Below are 15352 nucleotides of genomic sequence, written 5' to 3'. Positions count from 1 at the left end.
TGGTACTTTGAATCAGCATCCCTTTGGCTAACTAGTATACATACTTAGCAAACTAAAACACACAGAATCCAGGATGCTGGCTCCATTAAATTATTTTTCCCCCATTTAAAAGATAATTTATTGAAGTATATCATTTAGACATGAACATACATAAACAATAAGTGTATAGTAAAGTAGTGAACTTATGAAACAAACATACATAACATCACACGGAGTTCCCATACATCACCCCACCACAAACAGTTTGCAATGTTGTGAATTATTTGTAACTATGAGAGAGCATTATCAAAGTATTACTACTAAGTATAGTCTGTATCTTACATTTTGGTGTATTTTTCCCCCAACCCACCCTGTTATTTTTTTGGGCGTAAACCATATAATTTATCTAAATTATATAATCATTGGCATTTGGTATAATCACTGAGTTGTGCATTCTTCGCTTTGATCATTATTAGACATTTTCATTACTCAAAAAAAAAAAAGTAACAACAAACCACCATCATACCTATATGTGAGTGCTACTAATTACAAATCCTATGGTATGCTTTCACCATTTCTATTCATTTCCAAACCACTTTTTACCAATTCTGCACATATTAAACCTCAGCTTTCCATTCTCTTAACTACATTCTTTTCTCTGGGACTTACATTCTAGCTATTAATTCCATGAGTTTACTCATTATATTTAGTTCATAATAGTGAAGTCATGCAATATTTGTCCTTTTGTGCCTGGCTTTCTTTACTGCTTAACATAATGTCTTCCAGATTCATTCATATTACCCTGTGCTTCATGACTTCATTTCTTCTTAAAGCTGAATAATATTCCATTGTGTATATATACTGCAGTTTGTTTATCTGACCGTCAGCTGATGGGCACCTGGGTTTGTTTCCATCTTTTGGCAATTGTGAATAATGTCGCTGTGAACATTGGTGTGCAGATGTCCTTTTATGTCACTGCTGTCAGTTCTGGGTATATACCTAGTAGCAGTATTGTCAGGTTACATGGTAGAACTATATCTAACTTCCTTAGGAGCCTCCAAACAGAATTCCACAGTCGCTATACCATTCTCCATTCCCACCAACAGAAGAAGTGTTCCTCTCTCTCCACATCCTCTCCAATACTTGTGTTTTCTGTTTTGTTAACAGTGGCCCTTCTAGTAGGTGTGAAACTATCTCATTGTACCTTTGATTTGTATTTCCCTAATAACCAGTGAAGCTGAGTATTTTTTCATGTGCTTTGTTGTCATTTGTATTTCTTCTTTAGAAAAATGTCTGTGGACGTCTTTTTTTTTTTTTTTTTTTTTAAGATTTATTTTTATTTATTTAATTCCCCTCCCCTCCCCCGGTTGTCTGTTTTCTGTGTCTTTTTGCTGCGTCTTGTTTCTTTGTCCGCTTCTGTTGTCGTCAGCGGCACGGAAAGTGTGGGCGGCGCCATTCCTGGGCAGGCTGCTCCCTCCTTCGCCCTGGGCGGCTCTCCTTACAGGTGCACTCCTTGCGCGTGGGGCTCCCCTACGCGGGGGACACCCCTGTGTAGCACGGCACTCTTTGCGCGCATCAGTGCTGCACACGGGCTAGCCCCACACGGGTCAAGGAGGCCCGGGGCTTGAACCGCGGACCTCCCATGTGGTAGACCGACGCCCTAACCACTGGGCCAAAGTCCGTTTCCCATCTGTGGACGTCTTTTGTCCATTTTTTAATTGGGTCATTTGTCTTTTTATTCTTGTAGGATTTGTAGGATTTCTTTATATATCATGGATATTAGATCCTTGTCAGGTGTGTGATTTCCAAATATTTTCTCCCATTGGTAGGCTGCTTTTTACCCTCTTCACAAAGTCTTTTGAGGTACAGAAGTGTTTAATTTTGAGAAGGTCCCATTTTCATATTTTTTCTTTTGTTGCTTGTGCTGTGGGTGTAAGGTTTAAGAGACTCCACCTAGTACAAGATCTTGTGGGTGTTTCTGTACCTTATCTTCCAGGAGTTTTTTGGTCCTGGCTTTTATGCTTAAGTCTTTGATCCATTTTGAGTTGATTCCTGAATATGGAGTGAGATAGGGGTCCTCTCTTTCTCTCTTGGTCATAGATAACCAATTCTCCTAGCACCATTTATTGAGAGACTGTTCTGTCCCAGAAAAGTGGACTTGGTAGGCTTATCAAAAATCAGTTGCCCACAGAAGTGAGAATCTGTTTCTGAACTCTCAATTCAATTGAATTTATCAATATGTGTAACTGTATGCAAATACTATCCTGTATTGACCACTGTTGTTTTATAATACACTTCAAGGTCAGGAAATGTGAGTCGTCCGACTGCATTCTTCTTTTTTAGGATGTTTTTGGCTATTCAGACCCCTTTCCCTTCCAAACAAATTTGGTAATTGACTTTTCTATTTCTATAAAGTAGGCCATTGGAATTTTGATTGTTATTGCATTGAATCTATAAAAATTTGGATAGAATTGACATACCATGATGTTTAGTCTTCCAGTCCATGAACATGGAATGCTCTTCCATTTGTTTAGGTGTTTGATTCCTTTTAGCAGTGTTTTCTAGTTTTCTGAGTACAGGTCCTTTACATTCCTGTTAAATTAATTCCTGGATATTTGAGTCTTTTTGTCGCTATTTTAAATGGAATTTATTTTGTGATTTATTCCTTAGCTTGCATTTTACTAGTGTGTAGAATCACTAATGGTTTTTGCCTGTTTATCTTGTATCCTGCCAGTTTATTGAACGTATTTATTAGCTCGAGTAGCCTTGTTGTAGATATTTAGGGGATTTTTCTAAATATGTGATCATGTCATCTGTGAATAGTGAGAGTTTTACTTCCTCTTTTCCAATTTGGAGTTGTGAAATTTTGGGCCATTATTTCTTCAGATACTCTTTCCTCCCCTTTTCCCTTCTCATCTCCTTGTGGAAGGAACTACTATAACATGTATGTTAGTTTGCTTCATGTTATCATTCAACTCCCTGAGCTCCTATTATAATTTTTCCATTCTTTTCTACCTCTGTTCTTCTTTCCCTCCAATTTCAGTTGTTCTTTCCTCTATGTCACTGACTCTTCCATGATTTCAAATCTGTTGCTGTGTGTCTCTGTTGTATTTTGTGTTTTTCTTTTCTTTTTCAGATTTATCTTTTATTTTTTTAATCTCACTTATTGTGTCTTTCATTCACCCTAAGTTCTGTTATTTTTCTATCCAAGATTTCAAATTTTTCTTTGTGTGCACCCTGTGTCTTCTTAATGTCTTCTCTTTCACCTTACTGCCTTCAATTCCATGATGTAATTAGATTTCTATGAACCTCATTGTTAGCTGTTTCACATCCTGTGTCTCATCTGGAGCTTTGATTTCTTCTTTTGCCTGGGTCATATCTTTCTTTTTCTTAGTATGGCTTCTAACTTATTGCTGATTTCTAGGTATCTCATTCTGATCCTGAGTTTACTCTGATGTTCAGTTTCTCTTTCTTGCTTAGGTATTTACTGTTAGGTGGCTGTGTGCTGCTACCATGGTTCTTTTGACTCTTGGTTCAACTTGTTCTAGATATTTAGGATTGCTACTGTTTAACTGCTCAAACCTGGGTGACAGTAAAGGCACCTACTTGCCTCTTTTATTTAGTTGTTATTATTTTTCTTTTTCATGCACTTTTCTGGTCTGGCCAGCAGATGATGCTCTTTGGCAGCCCTTTCGGCTCAGACCCTAGGTGCTGGGGGGTGTTGGGGGGGATGCATTTAGTGTAACTCTTCTGGCAGGTGGGCACTGTAGAAAAAATGTCCTCAGGGTAGGCGAAACTTCACAAAGAAACTTTCTCAGGCTTTTCTCCTCCTTAGGCTGGACACACCTTCACTTCCTTTGCCTTTTCAGCAACCAGCCTGGGGCAGTAGGGAGGTAGAGGATGTTTGAGAAGATAAGTTTTCTCTAGCTCCCTGCTGACTCTCTGGGCAAAACATGTAGCAGACCCACCCACCTGGAAGTGTGTTAGGCCTCTAATACAGCAGACCTTATTCCTTGGCCAAAATCTGAATTTGCTGTAGGCTGTGTATCTTCCTCTCTCCCCTTTCTTTGGGAAAGAAGACCCCTACAGCTCCTACAATTCTCAGCCACTGCAGCCTTCAGACTACTCTTTACTCTCTAGGTGGGGAGGCGGGGACGACAGTCGCTCACTGCTGCTTTGCAGCTCTACTCATGGGATTTTTCAGCCAGCTGATACTCCTTCTCCTTGCCCCCCTCTCTTCTGGGTTGCGTCTTGCCTTCCCCTGGTGTCCTGAGCCCCAGAGCAGCCACCCAAATAGTCTACCTCTGTTTTCTAGCTATTTTTTTCTGGAGGAGAAGTGATCCCTCCACCTTCCTAATTCTCCATCCTCCCAGAAGTCTCTGTGATTTTTAACCTCTTTCAGTTCCAAAAGCTCCTTTATTTTCCTTTGCAAGCTTTCTAATTGTTTTTTATGCTCACCCTATGTCTTTTTAATATCCTGTTGCTCTTTAGTCATCTTTTCCTTCAGCTACATGAATTAAGAGATTTGTGTGATTATCATTGATTAGTTATCTTAAATCTTTTGTCTAGTCAGGAATTTTGGTTTGTTTCTTTGGCTGGGCCATTTCTTCCTCTTTATTAGCATCACCTGTAATTTTTTGCTGATGTCTAGGCATGTGATTATACTGGTGGATTTTCTTTGATGGTCAGTTTCTCTCTTGCCTGGTGGTTTTGTTTCACACCTCTTCTTTCAGTTTTGGTTCAACTTATTTTGTCTTTAAAATTGCCCAGCTTATATTATCAAAAGAGGGCCAGGGACCCACTAATGGGTTACAGATCCAATTCAAAGGATTTAGGATACCAGGGACTCCAAAATAGCTTTTCTTCTCGCAGTTTACCAACTTGACAGCAGATAGCGCTCTCTGGTTAATCTTTCCTCCATGTGCCCCTTTCAACCTCCACTTGCCGGTGATTCTGGTCTGTTCAGAGCCAAGATTCAAAGTTGGCTCTGCTGGCCAATCTCACTGTAGATAAACCACTCTCCGCTCTTCACTGCATTCTCCCTCTTCCCATGGAAGAAGACGTCTGGTCCATTCTTACTTGGCTAAAGTGAGTCACAGGTGTTACTTAGGCTCTTTGCCTTGAGGTGGCTGGCAGGTGTGCTGTTATTGGTGTGGGGGGGAGGGGGGGGTAGTAACTCATGGTTTCTGTTTTGGATTCCATGTCTCTCTCTTCCTCGCCCTTCTGAATGAATATGCATCACTCTTCTGATCTGCAGATCCCCAAAGCAGTTCCCTCAGACAGCTTTTTGCCCTTCCTCCATTGTTTCTGTAAGAGAGTTGAGCCCTGCCTATCTACTCTGACACCATCTTCTCAGAAATCTTGAATAAATTCTTAATGACTAGTAAGAGACAAAATCAAAGTATGAGTTTTTGTCCAAATCAAGTACTCATCCCTCTACTTACTCTTCTCACATACATTTTTTTTTCCTCTTCAAAAACATGTCAGGCCATGGTTCAGTAAAATGTGAAGTTAATGCCATATTTTATTTATCCATTCATCAGTTGGGTGACATTTGAGTTGTTTCCACTTAATGATAATTGTGAATAATGCTACTATAAATTTTTGCTTAGAAGTTTTTGTGAGGAAATAGGTTTTCCTGTCTCATGGATATATGCCTGGAAGTAGGATTATTGGGTCTTAATGGTAATCCTTTGTTTAACATTTTCAGGAATTGATAAACTGTTCTCCAAAGCAGTTGCATTATTTTTACATTATTGATAGGAATGTAGATGATCTCAGTTTCTTCACTTCCTTATCAAAACTTGTCTTTATTATAGCCATCCTGGTGTATGAAGTGATTTTTCATTGTGTGTAGAACTACAATTGATTTTTCTATAATGAATTTTGCATCTGGCCACCTTGCTGAACTCATTTATTACTTTCCCCCATTAACAACTTCTTTCATTAGTGTGGTACATTTGGTGCAATTGATGAATGCATATTGAAGCACTGCTACCAACCATGATCTATAGTTTACATTATGGTTTACATTTTGCATGGTAGACTTTCACAGGTTTTGACAAAATATGTAATGACTTGTATCTGTCAATGCAATATCATGCGGAAGAATTCTAGCATTCCCCAGATACCCCATATTACAACTATTCTTCCCTCTTCTTCTCCTCAGAACTCCTGGTGACCCCTGACTTTATATCAGAGTTAAAAGATCTTCCAGTACTAGGATAATAATGAGTCTTATTTTAGTCCATAGTTGCATTCCCTCCTTATGTTTGTTCATTCCTCAATCTTGAGGATTTTGGGATGGTAATGCCCACTCTGCTTCTGATTGAAAGGGGGCTTAGCTCCCATGGGGCAGATGGATAGAATTGTCTTGCTTGCAGTTGTAGATACTTTCTGGTTTTTTGGGGGGTGGGTGTTGTTCATCATCATCCTTTTGTTTGTTGTCCTGGAAGAGTAGGTGTTGACTGTAACTCTGCTGAGATTCAGGGCTCAACCAGCATATGAACAGACAGAAGATTTAAGTCTCTGGGACATATATTTGATGGGCGTAGGGCTAATTATAGGTTCAAATAAAAGGGACAGAAGAACTGTGTGGGAAAATTATAGATGAGTCTAACTCTGATACATTGGGGAAATAAGATAACATATATTCCAAGTTAAGACCCACAGATGATGTGCCAATTTCCTGGGGTTGTGTGCCCTGCCTATAGTTTCTAGATATCTCTAGAGCCCTCAGGAGCACCTCTGCTTGAGGCACTGTTTACTGTTTCAGTGAGTGAGATCCTTCTGAGATGCGCATAAGTGTAACCTCTGGAATGACCCCTCAACTCACTTTGAAATCTCTCAGCCATAAAAACTCACTTGTATTTAATATTTCCTCCTTTTGGTCAAGGTATTTTCCAGATGTACCGCTAATTGACTCTTTTTTTTTTTTTTTTTTTACAAACATTTTTTATTTGTTTTGCTTATACCATCAGAACTGAAACTACTGTCTGTCATTTCCCTAAATAGGAAAATCAATCTAAAACACATACTGGTGCTTTTCAAAAGAGAGCAATTTAAAAGGGTGGTTGCAGCAGGCATTTGATATCTTTTTCTCTTAAAAACCTTCAGGCTGCAGGAAAGACATGTGACCAAAAGTGTTATGATTATCCATTTCAGATTTTCATCAGTACCTGTACCAATTTAGGTAACAATACAGCAAAGGTCCAAGAATTAGTGACAGACAATGTACATGTCATAAGGAATGATGTATAGTACCAATCCTTATAAAAGTCATTGTCAAAGAATCTATTAAGTGTTCAAAAGGTATCTAAATAGTTCACATTAAATACAGAAGTGGTCATCCAGATTACATCCCATATTTGTTGCATATTTTTCAAAAAGTGCCAATCAAAGCCTAATTTTGCATTTTGGCTTCGTCTTATACAGTATCAGCTGTTAAAAAGCAATTTTACATATGTTTTAAACCACAGTAGTTTGGCCAGATGATGAACAGTGCTATCAAAGCTGGTAGCCAGCCTTAAATGTGTGATCAAGGGGCCATGCATAATTTGGTATGCATCTAAACGTTCAGTGCTCAAATTTAACTGGAAAAGCTGTGAAATGCAGTTGATCTGCCAAACCATACTCCACTCCTTTCATCTTCCTTTCATGGGAAGGCTATACCGAAAATATTTTAGTTTTGTCAATCACCATCGAACAACTCTAGGGCTGATTTGTAGATTTTATCCAATGTCAGAAAAGTCAATCTTGCTTTTTTCAAACCACTTCAAATAACTATGGAGATATTATCACCCTATAAAATATGTTTTACTCCTAAGCAAGGGTGAGGAATTTGAGTATCGTGTGCAAGGCTCAAGATGACGCTTAGGACAGAACATGCAGAATAAAAATAGTTTCCTTCCATATCCAGGTAATATAAAGCTGACAATTGTAGTCCTGTCTTTATGGGATGAAAACAGTCCCTTTACAATAATTTTCCTGTAAGGGAGAACAAATAGATAATAACTCTTCTGGTAACATATTATGGTACACTGGCCAGTGTGTTTTTGGCGATTAAACATAATCCTGTGAATCAGATTAATTCACTTGCTGAGTGTTCATTTGCGGCATCCCTCTGTTGGGTCTTGGGGGCCCTCCACGACCTCGTGGGGCTCCCCGTGGTCCACTCTGCCCAGAGCCTCGCTTGAAATTCTGCTGATATCCATCCCGCTGATAGCCAGAGTAGTCCCGGGCAGCACTGAACTGAGACTGTGTATAACCACTGTTTGGAGTGTTAGAGAATGAAGGGCGGTAACCATCATATCCTCCTCTGAATCCATTGGCAGGGCCCCGGTATCCATTCATCAAGCCTCTAGCACCACGGGAGCCTCCACGAGACACACCACGGCTCTTGTAATAGGGTTGACTGCTACGTGGAAATCCAGTGTTCTGCTGGGGAGGTTGCTGATGGTTACCAGTCACTTGATGGGGCTGGTCCTGGGAACCATGATAAGTGCCAACCACTGTTTGAAGCTGTTCTTGCTGAAGTTCTGTTTGTTCTACTTGGTGAGGCTGACTGGAAAAGCTCTGGTTATAACTAGCCTGGTACTGATTTTGCTGCTTTAAAGTTTCTGGTTCATTAACAGGAGGAACTGGGGCATTCATATTGAACACCGTTTGCATGGATTGGAATGGAGCTGCATTTACATTGATTCCACTGCTATGTAAAGGTTTGCTTGTCCCAGCCTGGAACACCTGAGGCTGAGAAGCTGCAGGAAGGGATGATGATGCTGTAGTCTGGTCTGTATTTAAAGAGATTGTTGCCTGAATCTGGTCAAGTGGCTCTTTTTGTGGTCGTTGCTCAGTAGCATGAGAAGGCTGATACAAAGGCTGAGATGCTGTGTACCCTTCACTTGTGGATGAAACCAAAGGAACCTGTGTAGCTTCCGGTTGTACAGGAACTTGATTAGGTTGAGCAAGTCTAGATTCAGAATGAACTGGAGGGCAAACTAGCTGGGGCATGTCCATGTTTTGTGTTGGATTCATGGGTTGTGCAGATACAATGGCAGGATCAAGTGTCTGGTTTTCAAAATCTAGCATTGAATCCTGTATGAAATTATAGGGCCCCTGCATTTGTGCCATAAGGTCCTGTACTCGCTGTCTTCTCACAAGGGGATCTGCCTGAGCCACTGGAGTCAAAGAGTGGGGCTCTGGTACTGAAGGAGATGCAGCCTGTGGTTGCTGCTGGAGTGAATTTACCACCTCAACTGTTTCAACTGTCCACTCGTCCACCTGCTCCTTTTCACCACTGCTGAACTGTGTTTCTGCCATAAATTGTCTATTTACATACTCTGTTGATTCAACTTCACTTTGTTCAGTGTATTCTTCTGCTGGCTCAGGTTCAGTTTCAGCTACCTGGTCTTCAACTGTAGGTGCTGGGGCTGCCTCCTCTTCCTCACACAGCCCATTCTGGTGGTTGTGGGTACTGTCAAAGTAGTTGGACTGGAAAACACGCTCAACAATTTCCTTCAGAGCTTTATAGGTTGTTCCACATACAGATTTTTCCTTCCCTTCCAGCAAGTCCCACAAGTGAATGGAGGCATGTTCATACTGCTCATTCAACCTCAAACTCATATCACGTTCAGGGTCCACCAACTTATAGAATTCATCCAACAGTGACAATTCCTCTTCAGACAGTATTGGCACTCCATTCAAACCTTGTTTCAGGTCAGTTCGCACCTCATCATCTCCCAATTTGTCCAAAATATACTGTAGCTCAAGCACGGTTTTTAAACGTTTCTGTTCAGCTTCTTCTCGCATAAGCTGCTCCCGGCGTGCTGTCTTCTTTATTGTTTTCTGAATATCTTGACTTAATGCCATGAAACTCCTCTGTAATTCTTTTGCGAACTCCAGGTTATTTGTGACTTCCTGGTATTTAGATACCGCATCCAGCTGATCTTGATTAAGCCTTTCCCCCTTGTTCATTCATTCCTGGTAATCATCAAGCTTGCCCTTTTTCTTCTCCAGATTCCGAAGTTTCTTGTTGATCACCCCGAGAATCTGCTTAATGGCCTCGGTCTGGACAGCGCCGGTGCCGGTTGCCGGGTGCTGAGAAGCCGGCGCAGCAGCCCCGGCCCCGGCCTCGCTCCCGGAGGAGCCCGACGGGGGTGGCGGTCTGGAGGACTTGCTGCCGCTGCCGCTGCCGCTGTGGCTGGTGGCCGAGGGCATCTTTAGACCGTGAGGGGAGAGAAGAAAAAGCGGGAGGAAAGACGAGCGCGGCGAGTCAGCGCTAATTGACTCTTGATAATAATCCCTTGGTGCCAGGGAGGCTCAGCTCTGGGAGTCACGTTGCATACCCGGGAGAAGGTAGTGAGTTTATGTGCTTGTTTGGCTCAGAGAGAGGCCACATTTGAGCAACAAGATGGCTTTTAGGAGGTCACTCTTGGCAATATGTAATACTATGCTCAGTTTCAGTTTCACAAGAACAAGGTTCATAAGTACAACTATCAATATCTAGTGCCTGGGATATTGGTCTTTCCTTTGCTAGATACTACCCATGTATTCTAGAGACTCTTGCCACTCTTAGAGAATGTAGCAGAACTCCCAAGGATGGGAATTCAATATTCTGTTGGTTATTATGAGAGTCTCTACCCAGCTAGACAACACATAATGAATTTGAACACCTTCATATTTCATAGAGGCATGCTCCAGGTACACCCCTCGCCACACATCCTCCTCCTCTGACACCTCACTCTAGTGATCCTTCCTTACAGTTGCACTCCTTCTGCAATCTAAAACCTCCCCCAAACAAAGCCAAAACAATGAAAATAAAATACTAAATTTTTTTTTGCATTGTGCCTTTTATCACTGTAAGAGCTTTCTGCTCTGACTATAATGTCAGAATGTCTTCAGAGCCCTCAGGAGCTCCACTATCTGGGGGTAGTATCTACTTTGGCAGTCAGTGAGATCCTGCTGAGATATGCATAAACATAACCTCTGGAATGACCTCCCAACTCACTTTCAAGTCTCTTAGCCAAATAAACTCATTCGTCTTTACCTTTACCCCCTTCTGGTCAACGTCTTTTTTTCAGTTGTGTTGCTAGTTGGTGCTTGGAAGTAATCCCTTGGTGCCAGAGAAGCTCATCCCTGGGATTTATGTCCCACACTGTGGGTGAGGTAATATATTTATATGCTATGTTTGGCTTAGAGAGAGGCCATATTTGAGCAACAAGAGGCTCCCAGGAGGCAACTCTTAGGCACCCTATAATACTAGGCTAAGTTTTAATTTCTAGAGTAAAGGTTCATATGTACTCTGTTTTCTTTTATTAGGCACTGCCTGTGTACTCGAGAGATTCTTGTTCTTCTGTTTAAGATCTTAGCAGGCCTCCTCAGGATGGGAGTTTAATATTTTCATATTTATTGTGTGTCTCCACCCACTGAGATAACACCTTGTGACCAGATGAACACATTCATATTCCATGGAAGCATGCCCCAGGTGCAACCTTTCCCATATCCCTCACTACCAGTGCCCTGCACTGTGACCCTCCCCTACCATAATTGCCAAAAGAATATTTGCACCATTATAGTACAGTACAATATTGAATATGAACGTGGAGCATGGATATCCTTATCTTGTTCCTCATCATAGAGAGAAAGCCTTTGGTCTTTTTTCACTAAAATTATATTAGCTATGGATTAAATTTGAATTTTGTCTCTCACAGTCTAATTTTTTGTATTCTTATAAATTCTCAGATGTCTTGGTTGGCCCTATCCATGAGGCTGTGTAACTACATTAGTTCTCCCAGGGGCTAAGAAAAGAATTCTTTTCCTGTATTGTAGTGTGCATATAATGATTGGCCACATTAGTTTTCTCATGCACTGTGTCTGAAAAAACACTTGTAAAATATATTATGAAAAACATATGAATCAACACTGATAGAATATTCTTATCTAGTGTCACTTACGTACTCGTAGCTTTTTTTTTTTTTTTTTTTTGAGAGAGAGAGAGCTCTGGGGTCTTTCCCTCCTCTCCTTCCCCTGATGGCTCCCTTGTATGTTTGCTCACTGTTTCTTCTTGTTTTTGCTGGTTGCCTGCTTGTTGTCTCCTTGTTTTTTCCTTAGGAGGCACTGGGAACTGAACTCGGGACCTCCCATGTGGGAGGTGCATGCTTAACTGCTTGACCACATCCTTCCCTGCTCATTTGTTTTTGTTTGTTGTCTTCTCATTGTCTTGCTCCTTGTGTTTGCTCAATGTCTGCTTGTTGTTTGTTTGTCTTCTTTAGAGGCACCGGGAACCAAACCTGGGACCTCTCATGTGGGAGGTGGGCACACATCTTCTTGAGGCACATCTACGCCCCTCATGGCTTTTTATTAAAAGAACAGTTGTAGGTTTACAGAAAAATGATGCAGAAAGTGCCATTCTCAAATACCCCACCCCCCAGCTCCAATTTACTATTATCCATATTTTGCATTAGGGTGCTACATTTGTTAAAATTGAAGAACCATTATTACTATAATTATATTATTAGCTAAAGTCTATAGTTTCCATTAGGTGGTCACTCTTTGTTTTAAAAATGTTATTGTGGCAGCCTACATACAATATAACATTTTTCATTTTAACCACTTTCTCAAATATACATTTCAGTGGTGGTAATTACATTCACAATGTTGTGCTACCAATACACTATCTATATTAGCCTGCCAAAGGGGTGCCGATGCAAAGTACCAAAATTCTGTTGACTTTTATAAAGGGTGTTTATTTGGGATGAAAACTTAGAGTTACAAGGCCCTAAAGAGTACCTCTCAAGGTTGCTTTCTCACCGAAGTCAGCTGCCACATGTTGAAGCAAGATGGTCTCTGATCTCTGCAAGGGTTCAACCTTCCCCTCTGGGCTTCCTTTCTCTCGCCTGTAGACTGGTATAGGGCTTGTCTCTTAGGGCCTACTTTTTCTCCCGGCTTAGGGCTCATTTCTTTCCAAGTCTTCTGTATGTGTGTCAGCTCTATTTCTAAGTCCAGCTGTAAGCCACCAGGCAAGTAGATCATCTCTCCCTGGGACCTTAGCTGTTTGAATCTTCTCCTTTCTGTCACAAGGCAGGGTCAAAGTAAAAAGATCTCTCCTCTTCCTCTGTGTCATCTTGAGTGAGGGTCCATTTATATCAGCCCACCAAGGGCGCAGGGACTCAACCTGAGTTAATGCCTTTCGAACATAACCCAATCAGAAGCCCTAAATTGATTTTATCAAATAAACTTAATCAGAGACCCTTCAGCTGAATCCAGTATCATCAAATAGGCTCCACACCCAGAAGTATAGATTAGTTTACAGTCATAATCTTTCTCTTTTTGGGATTCATAAAATAATCTCAAACTGTCACACCATACATTATCAAAACTTTTCTATAACTACAAATGGACTAATTCCATAACTACAAACAGACCAATTTAGCAATAACTCCCTATTCTCCACTCCTACCTTGTCCCTGATAACCAGTATTCTAATTTCTGACTCTGGATTTGCATATTCTAATTAACTCATACAAGAGAAATCATACAGTATTTGTTGTATCTGGCTTATTTCATGCAACAGGATATCTTCAAGGTTCATCTATGTCGTAACATCTATCAGAATCTCTTTCCTTTATGTGACTGTAATATTCTGCATACCACATTTTGTTTATCCCTTCACCTGTTGATGGACACTTGGATTGCTTCCACCTTTTGACAGTTGTGAATTATGTTGCTATGCAAATCTGTCCCTCCTTTCAGTTGTTTGATGTATATACCTAGAAGAGGATTGTTGAGCCAAGCCATATGGTAGGAAATTCTGTACTTTCTGAGAACTGCCAAATTGTTTTCTATAGGACTAACATCATTTTACATTCCCACCAACAATGCACTATGGTTCCTATTTCTCTGCATACTTACCAACACTTATTTTCTGTTGTTTTTTTTTTTTTTAAAGATTTATTTTTATTTATTTAATTCCCCTCCCCTCCCCCAGTTGTCTGTTTTCTGTGTCTTTTTGCTGCGTCTTGTTTCTTTGTCCGCTTCTGTTGTCGTCAGCGGCACGGGAAGTGTGGGCGGCACCATTCCTCGGCAGGCTGCTCCCTCCTTCGCGCTGGGCGGCTCTCCTTATGGGTGCACTCCTTGCGCGCATCAGCACTGCGCATGGGCCAGCTCCACACGGGTCAAGGAGGCCCGGGGCTTGAACCGCGGACCTCCCATGTGGTAGACGGACGCCCTAACCACTGGGCCAAAGTCCGTTTCCCTGTTGTTGTTTTTTAAAATAGCCATTCTAGTGGGTATGAAGAGGTGTATCAGTATTGCTTTTTTTGAAAAAAAAAAACTAGAGATGTTGTGGGTTTACAGAACAATCATGTGTACAGTATAGAATTCCCATATACCACCCAATTATTAACACCTTACATTGGTGCAGTACATTTGTTACAATTGAGGAAAGCACATTTTTATAATTATACTGTTAACTATAGTCCATAGTTTGACTTAGGATTCACTGTTTGTGTCATGCCATTCCAAAACTTGAAAAAAAAAATTTATTCTAGTACAATGTGCACAACCTAACATTCCCCCCCCTTTTTTAAAGATTTATTTATTCATTTCCCCCTCCCCACCCTACTGTTTTTTGCTCTCTCTGTTGTCTTCTCTTCTCATTCTCTCTCCTCTAGGATTCACTGGGATTTGATCCTGGAGACCTCTGATGGGGAGAGAGGTTCCCTGTCAATTGTGCCACTTCAGTTCCTGGTTTCTTCTTTGCTTCATTTTGACTGTCCCCTTGTCTCTCTCTTGATGTGTCATCATCTTGTTGCGTGATTCACTTGTGAGGGGCACTGGCTCACCATGCGGGCACTTGTGCAGTCTTCAAAGTTCATCCATGTTGTCTTGATACATGTATTAGAACCTCATTCCTTTTTACAGCTCAAGCTGAATATTTAATTGTGTGTATATACCACAATTTGTTTTATTTTATTTTTGTTGCTAAGATTTATTTTAGGGAAGAGGATGTGGCTCAAGCAACTGGACTCCTGTCTACCATATAGGAGGTCCAGGGTTTGATACTGAGGGCCTCCTGGTGAAGGTAAGCTGACCGTGTGGTGAGCTGGCCCACGTGGAGTGCTGGCCTGCTTAGGAATGGTGCCCCGTGCAGGACTGCTGGCCCATCTGGAGAGCTGGCACAGCAAGATGACACAGCCAAAAGAGACACAGAGGAGAGACAATAAGAGATGCAAGATTTTTTTATTTACTCCCCCCCACCCCCCACATTGTTTTGGGCTTGCAGTTGCTCTCTGTGTGTTCTGTCTGCTTGTCTTCTCATTAGGTGGCTCCAGGAACTGATCCTGGGATCTTCTGGAGTGGGACAGAGGTGCTCAAT

General features: G+C 41.2%; 1 protein-coding gene and 1 pseudogene across 4 annotated transcripts in view; one reads left to right on the top strand and one right to left on the bottom strand.

Moving 5' to 3' along the window:
* Positions 1 to 15352, top strand: part of CDK13 (cyclin dependent kinase 13) — a 125597-nt gene that overhangs the window by 17903 nt on the left and 92342 nt on the right. The window lies entirely within an intron of this gene.
* Positions 7899 to 14509, bottom strand: LOC101438163 (caprin-1 pseudogene; annotated as a pseudogene).

The sequence above is a fragment of the Dasypus novemcinctus genome, chromosome 5 (assembly GCF_030445035.2).
Source record: "Dasypus novemcinctus isolate mDasNov1 chromosome 5, mDasNov1.1.hap2, whole genome shotgun sequence".
NCBI classification, from domain to species: Eukaryota; Metazoa; Chordata; class Mammalia; order Cingulata; family Dasypodidae; genus Dasypus; species Dasypus novemcinctus.
Note: the sequence above shows the minus strand (reverse complement) of the source record. Positions and strands in the feature narration are given on the sequence as shown.